Below are 23,545 nucleotides of genomic sequence, written 5' to 3'. Positions count from 1 at the left end.
ATTCCTTACCTCCTTGCATGCGGAGCCCAAAGATGAAAACCTCTCTGTTAATACAGCAGTTTTGAAAAGCCCTCACGAGACTTCAACAGTCACAATGCAACCCATTCACCGTTTTCATATGGATGATAAAAGACTAAAAAGAAAACAAATATAACATGATTGAAAACGTGTTTGGATGATGTGAAGGTGCTGTAAGAACTGGTACTGCAGTTAGCCAGCATTTATTTTAGCTGCTTAGGAGTACTGTTTGAATGTACTGCAAGCACACTATAATGTATGCACTCCTCAGTTACAGCTGTGGAAGTATTAAAGATGTAAAGTCAGATACAGTGGATGAGATATAATGGATAAGAAAGCCAATTTTAAAAATGAGAAAATATTTGAACAATACAATTTTTAGAGACAAAGGCTGCAGTTTTTCCTCCCTTTTGGACCTGTGGCAGAGAACGTTCCTGCTTTGTAGCAGGTCTAGTCAGAGGCACTTGTGGAGTGAACAAACAAAAACATGCCTGGAGAGGTGTTTAGAAAGGTCTCATCTGAGTGCAGCACACCAGCACATCTGGCCAAGAGACAGCTTTTCTGTGAAGATCTCAGGTGGCTGCTCTTGTCATGCATGTTGTTCCTCCAGTGTAGCAGGCACTGAAATTAATGCCATTCAGTTATCAGTAAAATTTGATTGGCTTCCACAAAAACAGCAAGGGCAACGGGTGGCTGCATCTCTCTTTCTTCACCTGAACAGTATCCGTGGTCTCCACTGCTTGCTCTCCTTAGTAATGCAAGTAGTAGCAGCTGCTGGATCTTGGCAATGTCTTGTTCCAGCTAACGTGGTGCTTAAATTTAGCAGGAAAATCCATTTTAGCGGCCTTCCTCTCCCTTCCCCTTTTGGGAAATTCAACTGAACTGTTAAATGTCAAACACTGGTGACGATGAGACAGTTCCACTAAGTGGCAGGATGAATCAAAAGCCTTAGTTGCACAAGAGTAGGCTGGCAAGTCCGTTAAAAAAAAAGCCCACGCAGTAAATTTAGAGCTGCTCTTTCCCCCTACAAATCAAATCAGCTGTTTGACAGCATAACATCTGTGCCAGAACAGTCCAAGAAAAAAGAACTGCGCTCAGATATATTTCCATTAGATCTGGAGATTTACAGGACAGAAATGAAGACAGATCTGAAGAACTAAAGAAGTAGATCATTATTTTAGGCAGTATTAATCAACAGCCCGCTATCCAAAACCCTGCTTCACACAGAAAAAAGACTGCAGAGCCTGTCCCTTGTAGCTCACCTCTGGTTATGAAAAGTCCTTCTGCCTTATCAGAGAGCATAGAGAACAAAGAACACAAAACTGAAAGTGAGATTAAATGTCAGAATTAGGCACATATCCCTCTCACGCTTCCAACCAGAGTTCAGCATTGAGTGCATTCTGCAACTTTTGAATGCGTATCAGGAGTAGGTCTAGCACTCCTCCTGCTTAGAAGTACCACATTCTTCATTTCAAATTTAATATCACAGCATCAAATATCTTAACGTCTTTAATCAATGGATCAGCTGTGATTGGTGGTAATTCAAAATCCTTTTTTTTTAACAGAGGGTTTTCAGTGTGAACATATAACAATTCAGAGAACTGACAAAACACAGTGAGTGGTATTTCTTAGTTGAGCCACCTGAGGCATGGAGTGTTCACTACTCTTTTGCATTACTGGCAGAGCTCCCACACAAGAAACACAGAAAAGTGGAGGAGAAACATTATTTTGTACTTACTCAGATTATCAATAAGGCAAGCTGCAAAAGACTTAAGTTCAAATCTATGAAATGGAGTCTCCTGAGGTGAATTGCTATTAAGGAAATACTACAGAGCTTCTGCTCGAAAAGCATGACTTAGTTTCCATTTTTTGAGACACACTGTAATGAATTCTTCTCATCCTAGATTGAAGTACTGCCTAGGAAAGATTAAAAAACTTGTGGCTGTCACTATTAGTACTGAATAGCTGGATTACCAAGACTTTCTGGGGAGCTTTAAACCTATCCATTACAAGTAAAGCATTCAGCAATTCTTCTTTCACAACCTCAGAAACAAACTAAATGGTAGTTCAAATATTTGCCCAACAGATAACTTTTGAACTCTGAACTGAAGAAGATCATGCTTCTATCACCAAAGCTGTTAGGTTGTTTACCTTTGTCCTTCTGTCTCACTAAGTCTGTTCTGTTTTAAAAAGCATACAACTGAAATTCTAAGAATAGCAGAACAACAGGAAAATAACAGCTATTGATACACTCATGCATTCCCGCTTGTAATTTGTTCTGGCCTCCTTCATTCCCCTCTGGCTATTTTTCCAGGAACATGAAGATGAGTGGTTACTACTCATGGAAACACTGAACTTCTGTTATTTGCAGAAATACTCACAGACTGTGTGTGGAAATAAGCTGTGCCTAAGGAAGTCAATATGCTAGTAATTAAAAAAAATATTAAATATCCAGGTAAGGAAGAGACTTAGTCTCGTGCTTGTTTGGTAACTGAATTACAGACTGGATGACCACAAGACATATTGAACAAACAATCAATTCTTATTGATTCAGAAGTACAATAAACAAATTGCTTCTTACAAATTGAGTGGATACCTATTAGCAGGATTGCTTACCAAGAATTAAATAGGGAAAAAAATGGCAACATCATAAGCAGATCTGCTTAAGTGGAAAATATTTCCAGCTTGCAACTTTCTTAACCAGTCGCTCAGTTGCTAAAACAAATGGTGCACACTTCATACATATTTGTTTAGCCACAGATGTGTTGCATGACAAATCTAATCTAGTCCAGGAAACAGAGAATGGGTTAGTTGAAAGAATTAGTAAAGGAAAGTAAATCACTTAATCTCTGGTCTGCTGGTTTGAATTCAATCCATATTAGTAGACATGAAGTTGCTACCCTCCAAGTACTATCTCACTGTGAAGGGGTCCATGTGAAATGAGCTGGCAGCCTTTGTCCTGCCCTACCAAATTCAAGACTTACACTTCTGTCCCGTGTGTGTGTACCCTTCTCAGAACAGCAGATTATATTAGCAAACACAGCAAGGACAAAGCAAAGCTTGTGAATGCCTGAAAACAGCTTATGCCTGACCTCTTAGTTGTAATGACTGCAGGAAACAGAGGGAGATCAGCAAAATATAAGCATTCAAAACCTCTGTGTGTTTTCTTCAGGGATGCAATATTTCTGAGTACAGATTTTCTTTTCCTGGTTATTTTCCTGTTAGTACATAATTACTGTCATTCTTTGAATGCTAATGTCTCACTAATTGCTGATTAAAGATCCAAAATAATAATCATCTCACAATTTCAGAAACCTCATGGCTAGAAAGCTGCATTATAGAAGGATGTCACATTCCCCAACACATAAAAGTGAAAAAAAGCTATAATATCTTAGATTTATAACTTGCCCAACAAAAATAATGTTACAAATTTTGCACTAAAGAGCTGAAATGAGCACTTTTTTCCATCAAGCAAGCAAGGTGTTAACTGTCTTTACTTTTCATAAGCTTTGTGATCATATTTGTGGGGCTCAAGGACAGTTTTGAAATGGCTATAAATTACTATAATTTGGCAGCAATGTTTTGTAAACATAGAGGATACACATAAATTTTAGTTTATTTCCTGCAGTAATCATTCAGAATTATTTCATATAAATGGCCCCTATAATCTAAAGCCTGCAGGTTTGATCTTAAGCACACCTGCCAAGTAGAACTTGAATTTGCTTTCATGCACTGTAACCAGGAAATTTCTACATGAACCCTAGTTATGACCCAGTTTTGATGACCTTTGAGAACTAAAGAGCAGGCCAAGCTTAGTTCTGTTAACTGTTGTTGTTTCATCCTACACTAAGATTTTGTCCCAAGCAGTAAAATACTGTTTCAGTACAACAAAGTATTTTGTGAAACTTTGGATTAAGTTTCCAGGATCTGCTTACAAAGAGAAAAGACAGAGATCTAGAATTAGCAAGGACAGGAGAACAATAGAAACTATAAATTGCACTTACTCTCTGTCTAGTCCCACGTATTTGAGAAGCAGGCCTTTATGACATACCAGAAGGATGATCAGGAAAAAAACAGAACAACTCACTCTTCCTGAACTGAATATGAAACTATTGTTCCTTGCTTCATCTTCTGTCAGCATTCTTGCTTCTGTGGAGGAATAAAAAACAAATTAATTACCTACCTGAAGAGCATAAGCATGTATGAGCAAATGTAAAAAAAGCAACCATACAAATATATTGGTAATTTGGAAAGCAATTCAGCCCTGAAGCATTTAGATTAGGTGCCACCAAACTGTATTTGATAGTGAGACTCACCTGGCTGAAGAGCAGTGGGTCCTGCAGCAGAAGCACAAGGGCTTCAGCATTGATTTTGTACTGTTGCTTTTTGTTGTTGTTTTGTTTTGTTTTTTTCTGGGAAATCATTAGGGTCTATTCTGAAATTTGCACTGTTTTTCACATTCATAATTCCAGTGAAGTTCAGAGCTTCCAGCGAGGTAACAGCTGTGAGTCTCACCTCTCAGTCCTGCTGATGAATCTGAGTGCAGACCTCACCACCTGTGAGCTCCCACATCATTCAACTTTTTTTCATGGGGGGGGAACACAGCCATAGGGTGCAAACTAAAGAATTGACTGCAAATATAGTCTACAGCAACAATATTGGACGAGCTCATGGAAACTATGCCAGGATATGTCCTTCTCTAGAGCCTTTATAATCAACTTTCTAAGCGTCATAGTGGCTGAAGCCAGTATGCTAACAGAACTTGTATCAACCAAAGAAAATATCACACCTCCTGTCTTGTACTAGTAATTTTAAATGTACTTAGATATGTCAGTGGAACTTTCACACAATAATGGCTATCCTTGTTTATTTAGATCTATCACTTCTAAGGCAATGTCTGAATTCTTGGTTTTGTGGACCTCCTTCTCGCTCATAGTTGTCTCCCCGTGTAGGTGTGGAGGACTCAGAGGTGCAGCAGGAAGGAACGGCTGATAGCAGTAAGTGACGGCTATTGGAGCATTAAAACATTACACACAGATTACACACTACGGTCTCTCGCTGCTCCCTTACTCATAAAATAGCACACCCTGCCCATAAAAGGCTTTAACTGAAACATAGCATCGAGATATAAAGATGTTAAGATGGATGTTCCATCACCCAACATCACAGAAAATGTTCATCACATAAAACTAATTGTGTTGATTCAAGTGCTTTGAAATGAGCTACTATGGGTTATGAGACTAAAAAGAATCCACATGTCAAACCTTTTTAGTTATTTTTCTTCTTAAATCTCCATTAATGTACACATACGTAAGCTGCGTGAGCCTCTATCCTGTAGAAAGTGGCTGAAACAGAGTGCAGCCTAACCAACTTACTAAGAGAATGTGTGTGGAAACAGGAGCTGTGCTTCAGAGGTCCAAAATTTGGTCCTGGAACTGGAACGTGTCAGTCTGAAGGTGGCAGACACAGTGGGGAAGGATGAAAAGCTTGATTGTCATGCTGCCACCTCAGCAAATGAGGAGCCATTTTTTAATTAACTGAGGCATGGGAGCTCTTGAAAATAGTCTCAGCATTTGAAATGCATGGAACAACGTTGTCATACCTTGGGTTTCATACTGAGCTAAAAATGACTTTATCTGTTCTTCCAAAAATGCAGTGAGTGCAGTTGGAGGATTCAAAGGCTGATGCCAGTGTAGCTGTGCTGGAATAGCTGAAGAACTTCTTGAATATTTTTGTCTAAAGCAAACAAAAGAGTCCTTCCAGGAAGTTCTGAGTAATCATTCGTCCTTTTGCGTAGCTGAGCAGCTACAGCAGGAAGAAACTGTCCTAAGACAGTCAGACCACGATTTACATAAACAAGGAACCCCACCAGCCTGCTTGAGGAAATGAAGGAAGAACAGACTGAAACATTTCCCAGGAATTTCAGTAACCAATCCAAGGAGACTCGTTAGAGAACTCCAAAAAAGAATTAGATCTGGGAGGTAGTAGAGAGCTTACTGATACCCCACAGAGAATTTCCTCTGGTGAGTAACACGAGCTGGGTTTTCCATTCCCCCCAAACTTTAAAGTTCTGTGTGTGGGCCTCTTAATGCTTTCTTGAACTAAAACAGCTTGTGTCTCTGGAGATGATAGGGGTATCTCTTCCCCCGACAAGAGACTACATGTGATAACATCGTAACATAAAGGAATTGAGACACCCAACCTATGTGGTTGGGACAGGGATTGCATCTCCACCCACAGACATCATGTCAAATCTTAATAGCAATTCTATGTGAGCAGATTTTCTACTCAAAGCAAATTAACTAGAGAAAACAATGCTAGGCTTTCCAGTTAAGCAGTCCTGCTTTTTATGCTTTGAATTTTCTTGCACTAAAAGTCTGTAAAGGGACTGGAGAAAAGATTGGGAAAAAAAAAAAAAGAGAAAAAGAAGAGAGGGGAAGATCCAGACAAAATGATATTGCATGTCTTGAAATGGACACAGTAGGAATCTCAACACTGAATATCTTGTAATTAACAATATGATGTGCATTTTTATGCTTATTGTATGCACATGCATATAAATACACACAAACAAGTCACTATTCATACATCACAGCTGCCTCCTCAGCTCTTAACATTGACCTCTATATTGTGCAAGTAGCAAAACATGCCAGAGGAAAGGGAAGGAAGTCTCAGGAAATTCAAAGGAGGGCACAGACATACAGCCTGCTCCACCCACAGTTAGAGGTGCCTGTAGATGTTCTATCATTCCCTAAGTCAGAATGGCAACAATACCCCCCTACACTTCCATTAGGGTGTGTTGACGCTACAACAATTGTTGGGCTACAAGTAGCATCACATCTAGTCTGTCCTGAAGCTATCTCTACTGTTCCCCCTTAGCTATTCATGTTTCCATGTAGAAAAACCTTAACTGACACAGAAGACAGATCAGAGCTCAGCAGGTTGCCCTGTAGGCATTTTGTCATGCTGTAACTAATTTTGCCTTGTGTGTCAAAAAAAAAAACTGAGTACACACCTCGTTTCTGAGATAACCTTCTCTAACCTTTCATATCAGCACGCAAGTATTTGAGTGGTTTCTCACATCCATCTCAATCTTCTGAAGCATCAGAACAAGAGATGAAAGAAAATGTGGATTACAAAGAAAAAAAAATAAATTGCAATGTTCTAGTCTTGATAAAAATAAGTATTTGTGCTCAGTGCAGATCCCTAAAATTACTGTTGTGTTTGTTTCTTTTTTAAGTGGTAAACTGTACCACTTCAGGTTGTTTTTTTTTAGTCTATACGATTTGCTTATTTCTTAAGGTAAACAAGCTAAAGCATACATCGCCCCTTCTTCAAGAGGGCAAGCACTGTTTTTGGGTGAGGCTTGTTTATTTTTAGACTTAAAGCTACTACTGCAAACAGATGCATAGATGGGTAACCCTGCCCCCTTCTTCCTGCAGAAGAAAAAATAAATAATTAGCCAATGTTGATGATTGCTTTTGAGCAAACACCAAAACACTAGAGACAATAGAAGTTTTATTTACAAATCCTAATCAGGGCCAAGCTTACAATCTGCAAAACATGCACAAGTTGTGCTCAGGAGGAGGAAAGGACAGCTGTGTGTCAGCATCAATCTCCTCTTCGAAAACACAAACCTAATTCTTTGCCCTTTGATCTGACGCAGTGATAAACAGTAGAATGACCTAAGACACCATTTTTTCCACTACACCTTCAAGAAAATGAATCAAAACAGGGCATGAATACTAACACCTCAGCAGACATAAGCACTTACTAAATATAATAGTGGTCTTTCTGTCCCTTCCATTTCCGCTGTTGTATTTATGTTTACATTCATACAATCAACCTCCTTTAGTACAAGGCACGTTCCAGTCAAAGGAATTATCACAGGAAAAATAAGATAGTTAAGATAAGCCTGGTTTTTAGCTTACAAATGCAAGCTTAATATAAAAGAGCTGTCAAATACAATGACACTGTTCTAATGTTAAACCAGAGTCTTACTGGGCATCTTTCTCTAGATTTTTACGATTTGAGGCTGTTCAGCCTGAAGAAGAGAAAGCTCTGGAGAGACCTGATAGCAGCCTTTCAGCATCTGAATGCGGGCTATAGGAAGGAAGGGGCAGACTCTTTAGCAGGGTCTGTTCTGACAGGACAAGAGGAGATGGTTCCAAACTAAAAGAAGGAAGATTTAATTGGATATAACAAAGAAATTTTTTACAGTGAGGATGGTGAGGCACTGGAAACAGGTTGCTCAGATAGGTGGTGTATGACCCGTCCTTGGAGACATTCAAGGTAAAGTTGGACCAAGCAGTTGGACCAGCAACCTGATCTAGCTGCAGATGTCCCTGTTCATTGCAGGGGAGTTGGGCTAGATGACCTTTAATAGTCCCTTTCAATTCAAACGATTCTATAATTCTATGATTTGTGCCCTCCTTCTTATAGCATGATTGGACAAACTGGAAGGTATGCAGGTACTCAAAGACCATGCTTAAAATAACAAAGTATCAGGATTATTTTTCCTTAACATGAGTAAAATCTAAAGAGGTGTAACATGGTCTTTTATTAGCAGTATATTTCTGTATTATACATCCAGTATCGATACTGCAGATTGGAGTAATTCCATTGAAACTCTCTGAAAAACAATGCTAAGATGATTAATTTCCATCTCCCCAACTCTAGGACACCTATGAACCTGCAATCAAAACAGTTTGTGATCCACCAAGAGCAAATAGCTTCCATAAAGGAGCAGGGAACAGAAACTCATGAATTTGGCTCAGTGTTGGACTACATTCGGCTACTACATCCAGGCAGAGCAATGTAAACAGAACACAAAATTGTGTCCTGTGTGTTCAACATGCAGCCTCTCTGATCGCCTAACTTGCAGTGCGCTTTGACATGACGATGAGAATAAGCTAGGGGCATATCCACACCTATGCATGGTTATAACACATGCAAATGCTTTGAAAAAAGTACATGCATGAGTACGTGCTTTTGGGAACGGAGAACAAAGCAGTCTCTGAAGAATCAGTTAATCAAAGCTTTTGACAGTGTAAATAACACCTTGAATTTTATCTAGAAAATCCATTATTCAGGTATAACAAAGTATTTCTGATTACACTTTACAGTAACTACGTAAACTAAAGGCATGACTTTATCCACTGCACAGGAAGAGAACCAGACCCAGATAAAGGCATCATTATTAATGCCAGGAGATCGTGGGGCTGTGTTCTAGCTGCAGACTTCTCCGAAAGTGAACCACCACATGCTTTAGTAGCTTTACTCCAGCAGCAGGCTTGAAAGTTTACAGCACTTCCAAGACCAATGCTTTTCAGATGTCGAGACCTTCAAAATGAATGGGAATTCACTGCAGCTTTAACCTTATGACTCCACTAAGAATGTATGCTGAGTCAGCGACAGAGTTGGAAATGAAATTTCTGAATCCTTGCTGCTTAGGAAATTATGCAGTTATGATTTTCCAACTTCCCCAATGCCTTTTTTTGGTAGGTAAATGGATTTTATCCATCATCTAAGCTGAGTGACCCTGTAAGCCAGCAGCTTGACCTCCAGCCAGCGGTCAAACTTCAAGGCCACGTTTGAAATTGGCTCTATAATTTTGTTGTTCTGATTTAGTGTGTATTCACACAGAACGCGGATAACGTCCACGGCTTTGTTTTTTCTTCCCCTCAAATGCATTTTTTCCCTCTAGAATATATTTTAAGAAAGCGTGTGCACATGTAAGTGCATTCTGCAACAGATGGTATTTCCATTGCCTGGCTTGGCCTTTTTACTTCTACTGCTTCATACATCTACTTCTATCAGAATTTTGCATAAGGTTATACAAAAGGTAAAAATTAATGGGTTGGTTGAGAGTCCCACGCAGTCCAAGGGAACATCTATCATTAAGTAAAACTGCTGATAGAGACTGCACGGGACACGGTTTGCATTTAATGGACTCTGATCAGAACAGGCTTTGATTCCTGCAGCAATAATGAATATGCCCAGGGTACTTTAGAAAGGATGACCAAGGCTTCTTTCAGCATGTGTTCAGATCCTTGTCACCTACAGAAACTAAGTTAATATTCAAAAAGTGTGAGAATTTTGTACAAGAGTCCCACAGATTATTTCTTCAGAAGTCCAACTGTAATGTAAAAGAAACATGACATCTGTGCTGTGTGCTCTGAAAAGAGGACCTGGGACAAAGCTACGTCAAGAAAAATAGCACACCAGGTGACACAAGCACAAGCGACAGCTTTAGCCTGACAGAAATCTAAGCACATATTGGAAGAGTGGGAGTATGCAAGCGACTGCTACCTAAGAGACTTCACCACACGGGTCAGCTCCTAAAACATGATTTGGATTGATATTTACCCTAAAAACCAGAGCTGTACACAGCAGGACACAAAGTATGTCAACGGCAAACAGTTAGTAAAGGTCTCCCCTGTCAACTCTGCCTATTTTAAAAAAGAAAACCTTGCTTCCATCCTTACTTCTTCCCATTGATTTTCACCAGAGCCTCGGGCCTCAGTGCTTCAAAGGCAGAGTTTTTTCCCAAAGCAGGGCATTCAGTACCACTGTTTTAGGATGACACTTTTAACCACCGTTTAGTGGGATTTACCTAATGGGAAATCCTGTGTGCAAAACTTTTTTTATCACCTGTGAATCTGCTGGAGGGGAAGGTTTAACTGGAATGTGTCTGGATTCCAGCTGTAAGCAGCAGGTGGTGAATTCCTTCAGTTAGAGATTGGAGCCAAGCCAACAGATGGAGATCCTTCTTACCCTTAAATGGATTGAAAAACTGTTCCTAACATCACAGTTCTGGAGGAATAGAAATAACTTCACAAGCAGGGATGTGGCTGCCTAGCAGCACCTCTCTGTTACCTGGTGGCCTTTGGGAACAATGGTGACAGAGCTGCAAGAAGTCCCGATGCCTTCCTGAGCCTGAGCAGTAGGCGCACTGCAGGTCACACACAGCTCATCTGCCAAGGCATATCCAGCAGCCTGTGTCAAACAGCATTTTGCCACTAGTGTCACCAGGCCAGGTCAGCCTCGGAAGAGGAGAACATTCCCTGCTGGGGGGCTCATCACTGTTTTTGTTCTGAGATTCCCAGGGTGACCCTTCATCCAAAACAGACAGAGTTAAATTCAGTTGAACAGCTGACAAAAATCACAGCCTGTTGCAGCAAAGCTGTGATGGCACTAAGGAAGCAAACAGCAGAATAACATGGTCTGATCATATCCTTGATTTCCTGTTTCTTGTGCTTTAAACATGCTGCAAAACGAAATCTCACCCTCTATTTTAAACTTGAAACACTGCTCCTTCACTGCCCCACGTTTTCCCACATTTTTTGTGCAGAACAGAAATCTCTTTTTAAAAAAATCAGAATTTTCCAATTTCTTGTAATCTGGTGACATTTTGTATGTGCTCTGTGCAAATTCTAGCACAGTTATTTAGATTACAAGTACTTTTAGAAATAGCACAGCTTTTCTGCAAATTGCAGCACCCAGTACAACAGGGTTCAGATACAGAGGCAGGGCTCCTGCCAAGTGTATGGAACGTCATATAGAATTAAAGAAAATTTCAAAGAGGAAGAGGAGAGGAACTGAGGCAATATTTCACCTTCAAAATGTACCACGAGTCATACCCTAGAAGTGTCACAGTGTTACAGAATACATCCTACTCTACTAAGCCAGGCAATTTAAAAGGCAGAGAATTTACAATGATTTTCAGAGCCAAGAAGCTGTTTAAGACATCTGGGCTCCCACAGTCCAGAGATTCATTCTAAACATTCCTCCTCCATTCTCCTGCCCATGTTGCTATTAGCTTCAAGAATCCACCATCTGCTTCCAAAATGGTAAGCAGAATTCGAAAGGTGAAACAAAGCAAGAGATATTTGAAGATACTGTACTGTATCAATGACCAAGTCTTTTTGCCCTTTCTATAGGGCAATCCAGCCTTGTCACGTGGTTCACATGACTAAAAGCATAAGGACAACTCTGTCAATTTAACCAAAGCATTCTTGAGGGCGGAGGGTGAGGAGCAAGAAAGATTTAATCATCCTCGGTCCAGTCATTTTGAGCCTCACATTATGCTGAAATAGAAGCTGAGATTCATCTTACATGTATTTTCCTCTCTCAGTAGCGTGAATAAACTCGTAACTCATACACAGTAACCCATAACTGCAGAAGAATGTATTTGTTTGAAGTACGCAGTTAAAAATAAAGTTAAGTCAGTTCAAAAAGAATATTTAAACACTATCAATCTTGAAAGAAATTTCTTACTTTGCATCAGAATAGGGTACCACTTTACTAAGCACATTTTAAGGCTCCCTTATCTCAACTAGATCTGCGGTGTAAACCTAAAAGCCCACCTTGGAAAGTCAGCAACATTTGGAGTTATCATCAACATTCAGATATTGGATCACTTCTAGAAAACTGAACAGCAGTTTTAGAGATATGTGTGACAATCTTCATTTCAAGTTACGGGAAACAGAGACACAAAGACTTTAAGTCACTCACTGAAGGTCACACAGCATATTAGCTTCATCGTCTCCCACTCATCTTTCAGATAGTGCTGAAGCACAGCTAAACAACAGCCCAGGGCATGGTCCCTGACCCACTTTAAAATCCAACTGCAGGATCTGATTTTATTATACTAAATAGTTATTCAGTTGAGGCATTTGGGCTCAGGTCTCTGGTAACAAGCAGAGTTCTGATGGGAAGTAAGGAGAGACAGGGAGAGAACTGGGTAGCTCTGGGTCCAACTCCTTGCCCTGTGGCTCATAATACTTTCAAGCCACAAACTGAAAACTACTGCGATCTAGGAGAAAGCAAATGCAATTATTTTAGCTGAGTAGAGAAGGAAACCAGCCTGAGGCTATTTCCATGCTACAAGTCCCACTAAAAACCTTTAGTAACAGTTATTAGTCTTCTTCCACACCCATACATTAATCACTGTGAATTTCAATGACAATAATATTATAAATTCAAAATCAGGTAGAATATAGAGCTTTAACTTGCTAAAGCAGTTTATCTCTACTACTGTGACCTACATAAAACAATATCAGTAATATGACTATTCACTTCTTCCTTGGATTCCACTCTAAGCAACACTGGAGCAGTTATTTATATATAACTTTTTAATTTTTTTTTTTTTTTTTTTTTTTTTTAATCTGTTTAGTTTAGTCTGGGCCATTCTTAACTCTAGCTAAGTCTCTAGTCAAGCGCAATTGGAAAGTGTCAAACAAATATCAGTTTGGCTGAAGGGACAAAAGAGTCAAAATAGAAGGGAATGCAACTCAATAATTTATATGAAGGAATACATACAGCTGCATCCAGCTAGCTTTGATTTTCTTTTCTAGCTTAAAATTATAACAATGGTAGATGATCTGCCAAGGCTGCTATCATTTTCACCATCCAAGGATCTGACTCAGGAGAAGAAATTTAATAAGGCAGATTTGTAGCCAATCACAGACACCTTTACTCCAGAGAAACAAGGCCACACAGTGACCATGTTATTGTCTGTACACTGACAACTTTTATCATGAAATTCTGCCAAAGAAAAACCAAAACATAACAGGAATACTGTACCTATCTGCTGTGTTTAGCCAGTGTTAAATTATTTTCTGGCTACTTTCTTCTCCTCCCTCCACGAAAAAACTTCAAAATAAAAATGTGGGTCTTGCATGTTTTGTATGTGCATATTAAAACCTCAAAAACAAACAAACAAACAAAAAAAACCCACCAAACAAAACAACAAACCCAAACCAAAAACAAAACCAAAACCTTCTTAACGCATCATGGCTCTAGATCCCTGCAGAGCTGGTATCTCTTTTACAGATCAGCTATCAGAGTGATGCTGAGAAAATGCAGATGCTAACATTAAATGCTTATTACTTAAAGTCTGGTGGATATCCTTCCTGTCATAACTGGTAAACTGCATGAGTTTTGCTATAGGTGAGGGAGATCAAACTCTTAAAATACCACTCAGGAGAGTCCACTTCAGCATATTTTCTAATGGCCTTAAATGTGACTCGAGTCATGCACAAGCCACTTCTTCCTCATGTTCTCCTTTCCTGGGAAAGCCATTGAGAAATCCTGGTATTCATTAGGGATCTCCTATCAGACCACAGCAGTTATCTGTTAACTCTTCAGAATGTTACAGGAAGATACTGTCAGTATCTAATTGCCTGTTTATGTTCTTTCATAATCCAGCAAAAGAAAGGAAAATGAGAAAGGGCAGCTAGTCTTCTGTCATCTTCCAGGATATTAAAAAAAATTTATTTGGGGGTGGAGTGTCAAAAAATCAGAAGGGAAAGAATGTTTGTGATAAACTTGGTGATTGGACCTGAACTTAGGACAGCTCAGCTTCACATTCATCTGCATTACTCCACATTAACCGATTTCCAGTATTTAGATACAAGTTCTCTGTTGCTCCTAGCTCATCCAAACCTTTCTTTCTCACTGCAGTACCGCCTTTGAGTGCAGTCCTACTGTGCGGCAAGTGAAGCTTTCCTGATTCACCACAGTATTTTTCAGGATCAGGAATTGAAAATTCATGACTTTCAACATATTTTTGTTTATTCTCCACACCAGACATTTTTAAGGACTTTTCTTTGCATTTTAACAGGCTTCTTTTTAAGGGATTTTGCTTTCTGTCACAGCTTAAAGCTGAAATAGATGAAGAAAGGGCTCTCCAGGACAGTACTTGTCAGCAACACTCAGTGCTTTGGGGTCACAGTGTACCCTATGAGACATGAGCTGTACGAACGAGTCACCGGTTCCAGGGTCTCATATTTGATGGTGATGCTTCCAAAGTTCCATCACATAGTGCTACCCTCCAGTTGTCCCACCTTGTAGATTTTGCTCTACATAAGTTCTGTTCCAAGATACCGCCTGTGTCAACCGACTAAGGCCTCCAGGCTTCTGGAGAACTGCCAGCACTCCTGTCATTAAGGCAGGTTTTAGTGCTTGCCAGTTCAGGAGATAGCCTTGAAGAGAAAGCCTCTACAAAATTTGTACTGAGAATCCTCCGTCCTCCAGTGTCCTTGTCATTCATCATTCAGGGCAGGATGGCTGAGGGACATGCTGCCTTACAAGGGGATTGCCTCTGTCTCATCGTTGATCACAGCATCTCAATGTGTCTGCAGCACCTTCGTGTGTGCAAGTTGCACAGGCGTGACATAAATCACCTCAGATTTCCTAGCAATAATGTGACCCTGAAGCAACAGATTCAGTCAATTAAAAATAAGTTATGTGATGGCCTGATGTGACTTCAGCAGGCCCCATGTAAGACCTAGCCTGAGGGAAGAATGGGATTTCTAGTTTTTCCATAACAACTGTCTTTTTACAGTGAGTTAATTATCTACAGATACCGTGTGTTCAGAAGACATAAAACAAGACCAGTCATTTTAAAAACAACTTTAACACAGGCTTAAAGACAAATCTGTGTAAGTCTAGGTGACAACACTGCTTACAGCAGCCAAGAGAATATAAAAGACAGTACTGTAAAATTTCTCAGGAGTTTGGGAATGGTCATATTACCTAGGTGAGATCTCATGAATGAATAATGTGCTTGAACATTCGTAATCAATCACACTTGCAGACCACATACACCTCATTTGCCTTTGTTCTCAACAGCACAACAGGACTTTCCAAGGCTTTGTGCTCCAACAGACAGCCCTGCCTTCCAAGGCAGCGTGTAGAATTCTGCATCTTTATGCTAAAGAGATGGATAGTGAACTTCAGGAGCTGGTCATTAAAGGTAATCTTTTGATAAGCCTGCTACTTAATTATTATCCCATTAGAAATGATGAATCTGGACAGATGATCTAGAAGCATAGCCCATCTCTCTCTCTCTCTCCCAAACAATCAAAATCAGACTCCGATAACATCAGCTAACTTCAGTCAGGGTCATACATTTTAAACCCGAATATTAAGAAAGATGTTCTGCCTTTTATTAATGCATATTCAACAACCCTTCAAGATAAAAAAATTCTATAGAATAAAACAGGGGATAAACTGTGGACCTTTGTGCTTTCAACTGTGGGTATTCAGTTTATTTCCATATTTGGTTTCTCAAATCAGTCCAGAGCTTCCTAAAAAGAAGAGGTCGGCTGTAAGAGACACGGTCTGAGCTGTGGAACTGAGATTTGCATGCAAAGTCTGCCCATAGCACTCTTCCTCTTCTCATGCTTACTGCTGGGCAGAAAAAATACATAAGTCTGCATAAGACACCTACTCATATTTAGTATACATATATAAAAATACAGCTCTATTTTGATTTCACAGAAGATCCAGAAAACAAAGGATCATAAAAAATCAAATGCTTACTTTTCCCCTTAGGATAGCTGACAGATCCCCAAGGGAATACTACTGTATCTTCCAATGATTTTTGGGTGGTGTGGTAGTGTATACAAAGGTGAAAGTTGCAGAAAAAAAAACAAAATAAGGTTCAATTTCCTCAGAAATATGTTAGCTCCAGTTCTTGTTTATTTCACAGAACTCTCTTAAAATGATTGTGGATGACTTCCCTCCTCAAATGTTCCTCTTCTCTCCATGACTAAGCTTTTATAGCAGTATTTAAGTTTAAAAGGATTCAATTGAAAGTGCATTTTTTATTTTTCAAAAGCACCCAACTGACGCATCTGAGAAATTGTGTTTTCATTATAGCCAGGCCAGGTGTTATATATCTTCATACATATGCCAAAAAGTACCTTACCTATACTCTGAAAGGATTACCAATTCTTCCTGTTGTTTCTATAATGAAATTGAAAACATGCATGCCAATTAGTAACATACATGGTTTTGCTCCTTCTAAGTCCTTCCTGAGTCATATTCTTGAAACTTATCCTTGTAGCTGGCTTTCTTTCAGTCTGAGTTACATATCATCTGAAATTTCTTTTCAGAAAATGGAGACCAAAAATGCATGCACAAAACTTTATACAGTCTTCTCTATACAGTGAAAAGTGGCAAAAATAACCTTTTTGCTCTGGGAGAAATTGCTTTGTATCTGTACCCTATAATGCAATCAGACACCTTTTGCAATACCACTGAACTGAGAAATCATTCAGTTTAAATCCTACATGACCCTTTTTCTTCAGGACTGTTTCCTTGCATTTTGTATTTGTATCCTTCAGCTCAGCACCTGGTTTAATTCTATTCTTTCAAGTCTATATATCTGCTCCTCAGGTAGTCCTGGTGGTTCTACAGAGCTTCTCCACATAGGCACATAATTTTCACTAAATTAACTGGCACAGCCATGTTGAATATTGCAGTTCTACTCTATGACTTGTGTTTGCGTTCTCAAGGCAAGAGAGAAATTCAGCCTAATAAACATTTAATCACTCAAACACTATGAAGCAGAAGAGGAAGAGAAATGCCACCATGAAATGAGATAGAATAAGTTCAGTCAGCAAAGTGGATGCACAGACTAGGTAAGTTATTGGGCTTGACAAGGACATTGTGATTTATTTTGTAAAAACTGTTACAGGTGGATAAGGACGATAGATTTAAATCCTCTCTGAAAACAAATGAGAAAACTGGCAGACTGTTTCAACTTAGATTTGGAGAAGAGTCCTTCTTGCTTCTGCCCAGGGTTTAACGTGTAGTGGTAGGAGGCCTACCTAAAAATAAGCCCTACACAAATCATGTTCAGGAAGACCACAATAGATGGTCATTGTACATATGATCAGAGGACATGGGAAGTGCCCATCCATAGGATACATACACAGAATTTACTTTATCTATTGAGTTTAAGTCAATTCAATTCAAGTGCACTTGAGTGGCAAAATCTGTCAAGCTGACAATTACAACGCTTTGAAGTAAAATTGGGGAAAAAAAAGTTACAGTTGCAAAAAGAGCTTTGTAAACCATTCAATTAACACGTACTCCATCTTTTTTTTTCTTTTTTTTCTTTTTTTTCTTACTGGTATTGTTCTAGGAGCAAAAAGTAATTTTCCACCAGTTGGCCAGTGCAGGAGAAGAATCGAAAACGATAAGCTTTACTGCACCAGTGGGCTCAAACCAATTCTTACCTTCCCCATCAGCAGTTTTATAAGTGTTCAAAAGAGGAGGAGTAATGAAGGCCATGAGGCCAGAAAAGGGAGAAAATAGTTATTAAAACTTGCAGACTAAGTAGAACTTTCCTGGTAGATTATTTTCAGGTTGATAAATTTAGCTTCTAGTTAATTAATCGTCAAATAATAATATTTTTAAAAACTTCTCTTGCTGTTGTGGAAAAGAGAAGTGGATTTTTGCTGCCTTAGCTCAAGTGAGCAAGGAGGCATTAAATCCATCAGAACAGTACTCAGCCCTGTCTCTTGTGGATGGGCTAAGAAGTACCAACATCTCATAGAATCTTCAGCTTTCTGCTGAAAGCAACAGTGCCTGACTCTAACATTTTAGCAGAAGGCAGTCCTGACTGATTTTGGTTCTGGTTTATAGTTGTTGTTGTTTATTTTATTTTTAGTTTTTAATCCCTTACTCAATCCATAGCATTTTCTCAGTTTTCTATCTGCCTGGCTACCTGTCTCAATATCTGCCTGTCTCACACCAGCCCCTCCACCTAGCCATAGGAAGGAAATGTTCCCTCTGTTTTCCCACAACAGAGTCTTGGTACCAGAATTAGAATCCTTCGCTTTAAGTGATTTGCAAACAAGTATTTTCCCAGAGTCTCTCACAAAAAACAGTTCACAAAATGTTGACATAGCCAGAAAATTGTGCCAGCCACAGGGCTTCAGGCCATAGCCATGTCTGACCCACTGTGTTATTATGCTCCTCCCACAATAAGTAAAAAGAATTTAGAAGTCCCATTTGAAATCGTCCTTCCACCAAGCATCCGGAAAGCATGGACTGCAGTCAGGCGGAATAAAGAGCAATATGAGAGCAAAATGTCTGGAGGAGGGGGAAATGCTCAGCCACACCAAAGTCCTTCTGAACTGGGCATGTGGAGAAGACATGAGGAGTTACTTAGGCTGCCCGTTCTTTCAGCAATTTAGTGAACTTAAAGGGCAGGGCTAATTTAGACCATTAGAGCATGAGTCCTTATGAGATCTGATGCCATGGGAAACTGCCTTCCCGGAGTCCTTGCAAAACAGGCAAGTAGGAAAGGTTGGGAGTGGCCTAAAAATCAGTGACCTGGGGCAGTATCCCTTCCATGAGCTGCAGAAACTTCCATCTGGATAAGGCCCAGTTTGCTGCCCCAAGCTTTTCTGTGACAAAGACATCAGCCCGTGGCATCTGCAAGAGGAGGAAGGGAGAAAGAAAAGAAATGGAGGAGAACAGGGACTGTGGGGTAGCAGCAAGCACTGTTCCCCTTCCTGTATGTACAGCTGACACAGCCGCTGCTGACTCATTTGCACCCTGCCACAGCTGGGCCAAAGCCATGCCTGCAGCAGCTTTCATGCTGACTGCTGCCTGTCAGCCTCCCATGCCCATCAAGATCACTGTGATATGGGTTTATGCAAAGATGAGCCCATATTTCCCGTACTTGTAGCTCCATTCCCACACCTGTTGGCTCCTGTCATCTCTACAAACGGGGGATCTGCAGGGCATGGATTAACTTAACAGTGTCTTGCACACTGCAGCCCTTATCCCTGGCCATTATCACCACTAAAAATCAGAAAAGTAGATTATACCGGCTTTTCCACACAGACTTACTATCTTCTGCCTGGGGCAGAAGAGAGGCTGGTCTCCCTGCTCAGCCAGTACAGAAGACCTCAGTAATTCTCAGTTCAACAGCCTGCAATTCAAAACAAACCCTTGCAGGCAGCCTTGATCACACTGAACTCAGAGGGCTGTCGAAGGACCGCCGTCCCAGTCAGAGGTCACAGATGACTCGGTCAGTTGTATGTCATAATAAGGAGGTAGTGGGTAAATTCTTTACCCTCTCATATTGCTGCCTGTTCTTGGAGCAGTCAGCCTCTGGAAATGCCTTATTTTCTAACTGACGTAGTGCTGCACTCATCAGAAAGCAGATGTTTTGTCCAGGAAAAAGAACAATACAAGGCAGCAGCTTTTATACACAAACTGCACAAGCCTGCCAGCTCCTTCCATTCCTTGAGATTTCTCACAAGAACCCTCCATTTAACAGAAGTGGAAATTGTCTTGATCATAACATAAGTCGAACAGGACACGCGATCAATCTGTCCAGCTACACCTAAGTCCAGCCTTCAGTTCACCAGGCCCCTCCAGACAGGGAATAACCAATCCTTGTGACATACAGAACACAGAGGAGCCCTTCACACAATCCTCAACAAAAGTTCTCTTACAGAGGGCAGGGGAATTTCCTGCGTTCAGATGTAGTCTGCTTTGGTTGCATTGCTGCAGAGATGTTTCAGTATTGCCAAACCCCAAGCACTCAAGTTAGGCTGCAGAAGTTTTAAGTCACCACTTTAGCATTCTGCTTTTCCTTTCAGCTTTTGAAATCTAGGGAACAGGGAAATGATTCCAGTACCAGTTTCTGAAAGAAGATGTAATATTCCTGTATTATAACAGCTGTTTGGGGCAGGAAGCGGTATTAAACCACCACAAATACTTAAGACCTGACAGCATTGCTCCTTCACATGGCTTACAGATTCTTAGCAATATGTATGTGACAGCTCATGAGAGGTGCTGGTAACTTCCACAAGGACATGGGAAGGGTGCAAAGGCCTTACTCTTCTCAGCCCAAGAGAGAATTCTTCCCTGTTGTTTGTTTATTTAAGTTATATCCCTGTATTTCTGAAACAGGAGAGAGTAATAGATGGAAAGTGGGAACGTCTCAAGTTTTGTTGCTGTAACAAAGTCAGCAGATCCTTTTTAGATATTTTCTTCTCTATTATACCATCCGTACTAAGATGCCTCATTTCTTAAGACAACTCCGAGGACCTTCTTTTTTTGTTCAGGGGAGAGATGTTCTTTGTTTCTCATCACCACGATGCAAGAAGTTTTCATCGTATGATTCCACCAAGTTGTGTTTGCTCTCCTGGCTAGGTAAAGCAAGGCTGAACACTACACTTGGCAATTTTCTACCTACCGCATGGTAGCACATGAACTGTGCATTCAGTGAGTTGTATAATTTAATTGAAAATAACATTTGATGCATCCATGGTCATGACCATTTTCATTTTAATGACATAACTCAGATAGAAAATAAAATATGGACAGGGGGTTAAATATGAGCAAGAAGGGAGGGGAAAGTATGAAGCAGTTTCTCAACATGAGGAAAAAGGTGACGAGCACCACAATATCAAAAAATATATTTACATAGTCTTTGTCAGAATTCAGGAAACAAGGAATGTGGCATGTGGGCTTCAGATCCACTGGTGTAACAGAATACCAGGGACCGCGCTGTGGTAAAAGCAGGGACACAGAGCCCTTTGGATGCTAAAAAGGATGGGGAGAATTGTCTCCAAATTAAAGAGGGATATCTTTAAGACCCTTGACAAGGACATCATTCCTATACTTTTGTGCTATTACCACAACAGCTCAAGAAGTCAAATATTGCTAGAGCTGCTTATACCTGGAATCATAGAATCACAGAATCATAGAATCATAGAATCACCAAGGTTGGAAAAGACCTAAAAGATCACCCAGTCCAACCGTTCACCTATTCCCAACAGCTCCTACTAAACCATGTCCCTCAACACAACATCCAGCCTTTCCTTGAACACCCCCAGGGTCGGTGACTCCACCACCTCCCTGGGCAGTCCATTCCAGTGCCTGACCACCCTTTCTGAAAAGTAATACTTCCTCATGTCCAGCCTGAATCTCCCCTGCCGTAGCTTGAAGCCATTCCCCCTGGTCCTATCACTAATGACACGAGAGAAGAGGCCGACCCCCAGCTCACTGCAACCTCCCTTCAGGAAGTTATAGAGAGCAATGAGGTCTCCCCTGAGCCTCCTCTTCTCCAGGCTGAACATTCCCAGCTCCTTCAGCCTCTCCTCATATGGCCTGTGTTCCAGACCCCTCACCAGCTTTGTTGCCCTCCTTTGAACACGTTCCAGGGCCTCAATGTCTTTCTTGCAGTGAGGGGCCCAAAAGTGGACACAGTACTCGAGGTGCAGCCTCACTAGCGCTGAATACAGGGGAACAATCACCTCTCTGCTCCTGCTTGCAACACTGTTTCTGATGCAAGCCAGGATGCCATTGGCCTTCTTGGCCACCTGGGCACACTGTCGGCTCATGTTCAGCCGAGCATCAATCAATACCCCCAGGTCCATTTCCTCTACGCAGTCCTCCAGCCACACCGCCCCAAGCCTGTAGCGTCGCCTGGGGTTGTTGTGGCCGAAGTGCAGGACCCGGCCTTTGGCCTTGTTGAAACTCATCCCATTGGCTTCAGCCCAGCTCTCCAGCCTGTCCAGATCCCTCTGTAGGGCCTCGCTACCCCCAGGCAGATCCACACTTCCAGCCAATTTGATGTCATCTGCGAATTTACTGAGGGTGCACTCGATGCCCTCAACGAGGTCATCAATAAAGATATTGAAGAGGACAGGCCCCAGCACCGACCCCTGGGGAACACCACTCACGACCGGTCGCCAGCTGGATTTGACTCCATTCACCACCACTCTCTGTGCCCAGCCCTCCAGCCAGCTCCTTACCCAGCCAAGAGTGTACCCATCCAAGCCTCTGGCTGCCAGCTTCTGCAGGAGAATGCTGTGGGAGACAGTGTCAAAGGCTTTGCTGAAGTCTAGGTAGATCCTTTCCTGTTTGTATGCATCCCTTTATGTACTGGGAGGCTGCAATGAGGTCACCCTGCAGCCTTCTTTTCTCCAGGCTGAAGAAGCCCAGCTCTCTCAGCCTGTCTTTGTAGGGGAGATGCTCCAGTCCCCTGATCATCTTTGTGGCTCTCCTCTGGACCCTCTCCAAGAGCTCCTTGTCTTTCTTGTACTGGGGGCTCCAGACCTGGACACAGTACTCCAGATGGAGCATCATGAGGGCAAAGAAGAGAGGGACAATCACCTCCCTGTCCCTGCTGGCCACCCCTCTCCTGTTGGAGACCAGGATACTACTTGCTTTCTGAGCTGCAAGAGCACACTGCTGGCTCATTTTAAGTTTTTCATCCATCAGGACCCCCAGGTCCATCTCTGCAGGGATACTCTCAAGGATTACTCCTCCCTCTGCCTGGGATTCCTCTGGCCCAAGTGCAAAACCTTGCACTTTGTTGTGTTGAACCTCATTAGATTCACCCGGGCCAACCTTTTGAGTCTGCTGAGGTCCCTCTGAATGGCATCCCTTCCTTCCATTGTGTCAACCACACCACTCAGCTTGGTGTCATGAGCAAACTTGCTGAGTGTGCACTCAAATCTTCCTAATGAGTTGGAACTGCTGAGGAAAGTGCGTTGAGATTCTGTGGAGACAAATGGAATGCAAAATCAGCTCCCTAACGCAAGGGGGAACTTGGTCTGGAAAGCAGCAGTGGGACACTGCTGTATTTGATGTTATTTAGGGCCCACAGTTACTGTATATTGAGGCTGTGTTGAAAAAAAAAAAAACAACTTACTGGAGGAAAACAGGAATTCCATACACTGAGTAACCTGACTGTTGTTTC

At 41.2% G+C, this 23,545-nt stretch overlaps 1 long non-coding RNA gene across 3 annotated transcripts in view; it reads right to left on the bottom strand.

Annotated features, from left to right (window-relative positions):
- LOC122156223 overlaps positions 1-23,545 on the bottom strand; it is a 205,757-nt gene that overhangs the window by 113,731 nt on the left and 68,481 nt on the right. For all 3 annotated transcript variants that reach the window (XR_006167415.1, XR_006167416.1, XR_006167417.1), the window contains exons 3-4: positions 4,023-4,167; positions 10-133 (exon numbers count right to left, since the gene is read on the bottom strand). This is a non-coding gene — a long non-coding RNA (uncharacterized LOC122156223). The remainder of the gene's footprint in view (positions 1-9; positions 134-4,022; positions 4,168-23,545) is intronic.

The sequence above is a fragment of the Centrocercus urophasianus genome, unplaced genomic scaffold, assembly GCF_019232065.1.
Source record: "Centrocercus urophasianus isolate 14NV4802_14NV808 unplaced genomic scaffold, USGS_Curo_1.0 seq_12, whole genome shotgun sequence".
Classification (NCBI taxonomy): Eukaryota; Metazoa; Chordata; class Aves; order Galliformes; family Phasianidae; genus Centrocercus; species Centrocercus urophasianus.
The sequence above is the reverse complement of the archived record's forward strand: the minus strand, read 5'-3'. Positions and strand labels throughout refer to the sequence as shown.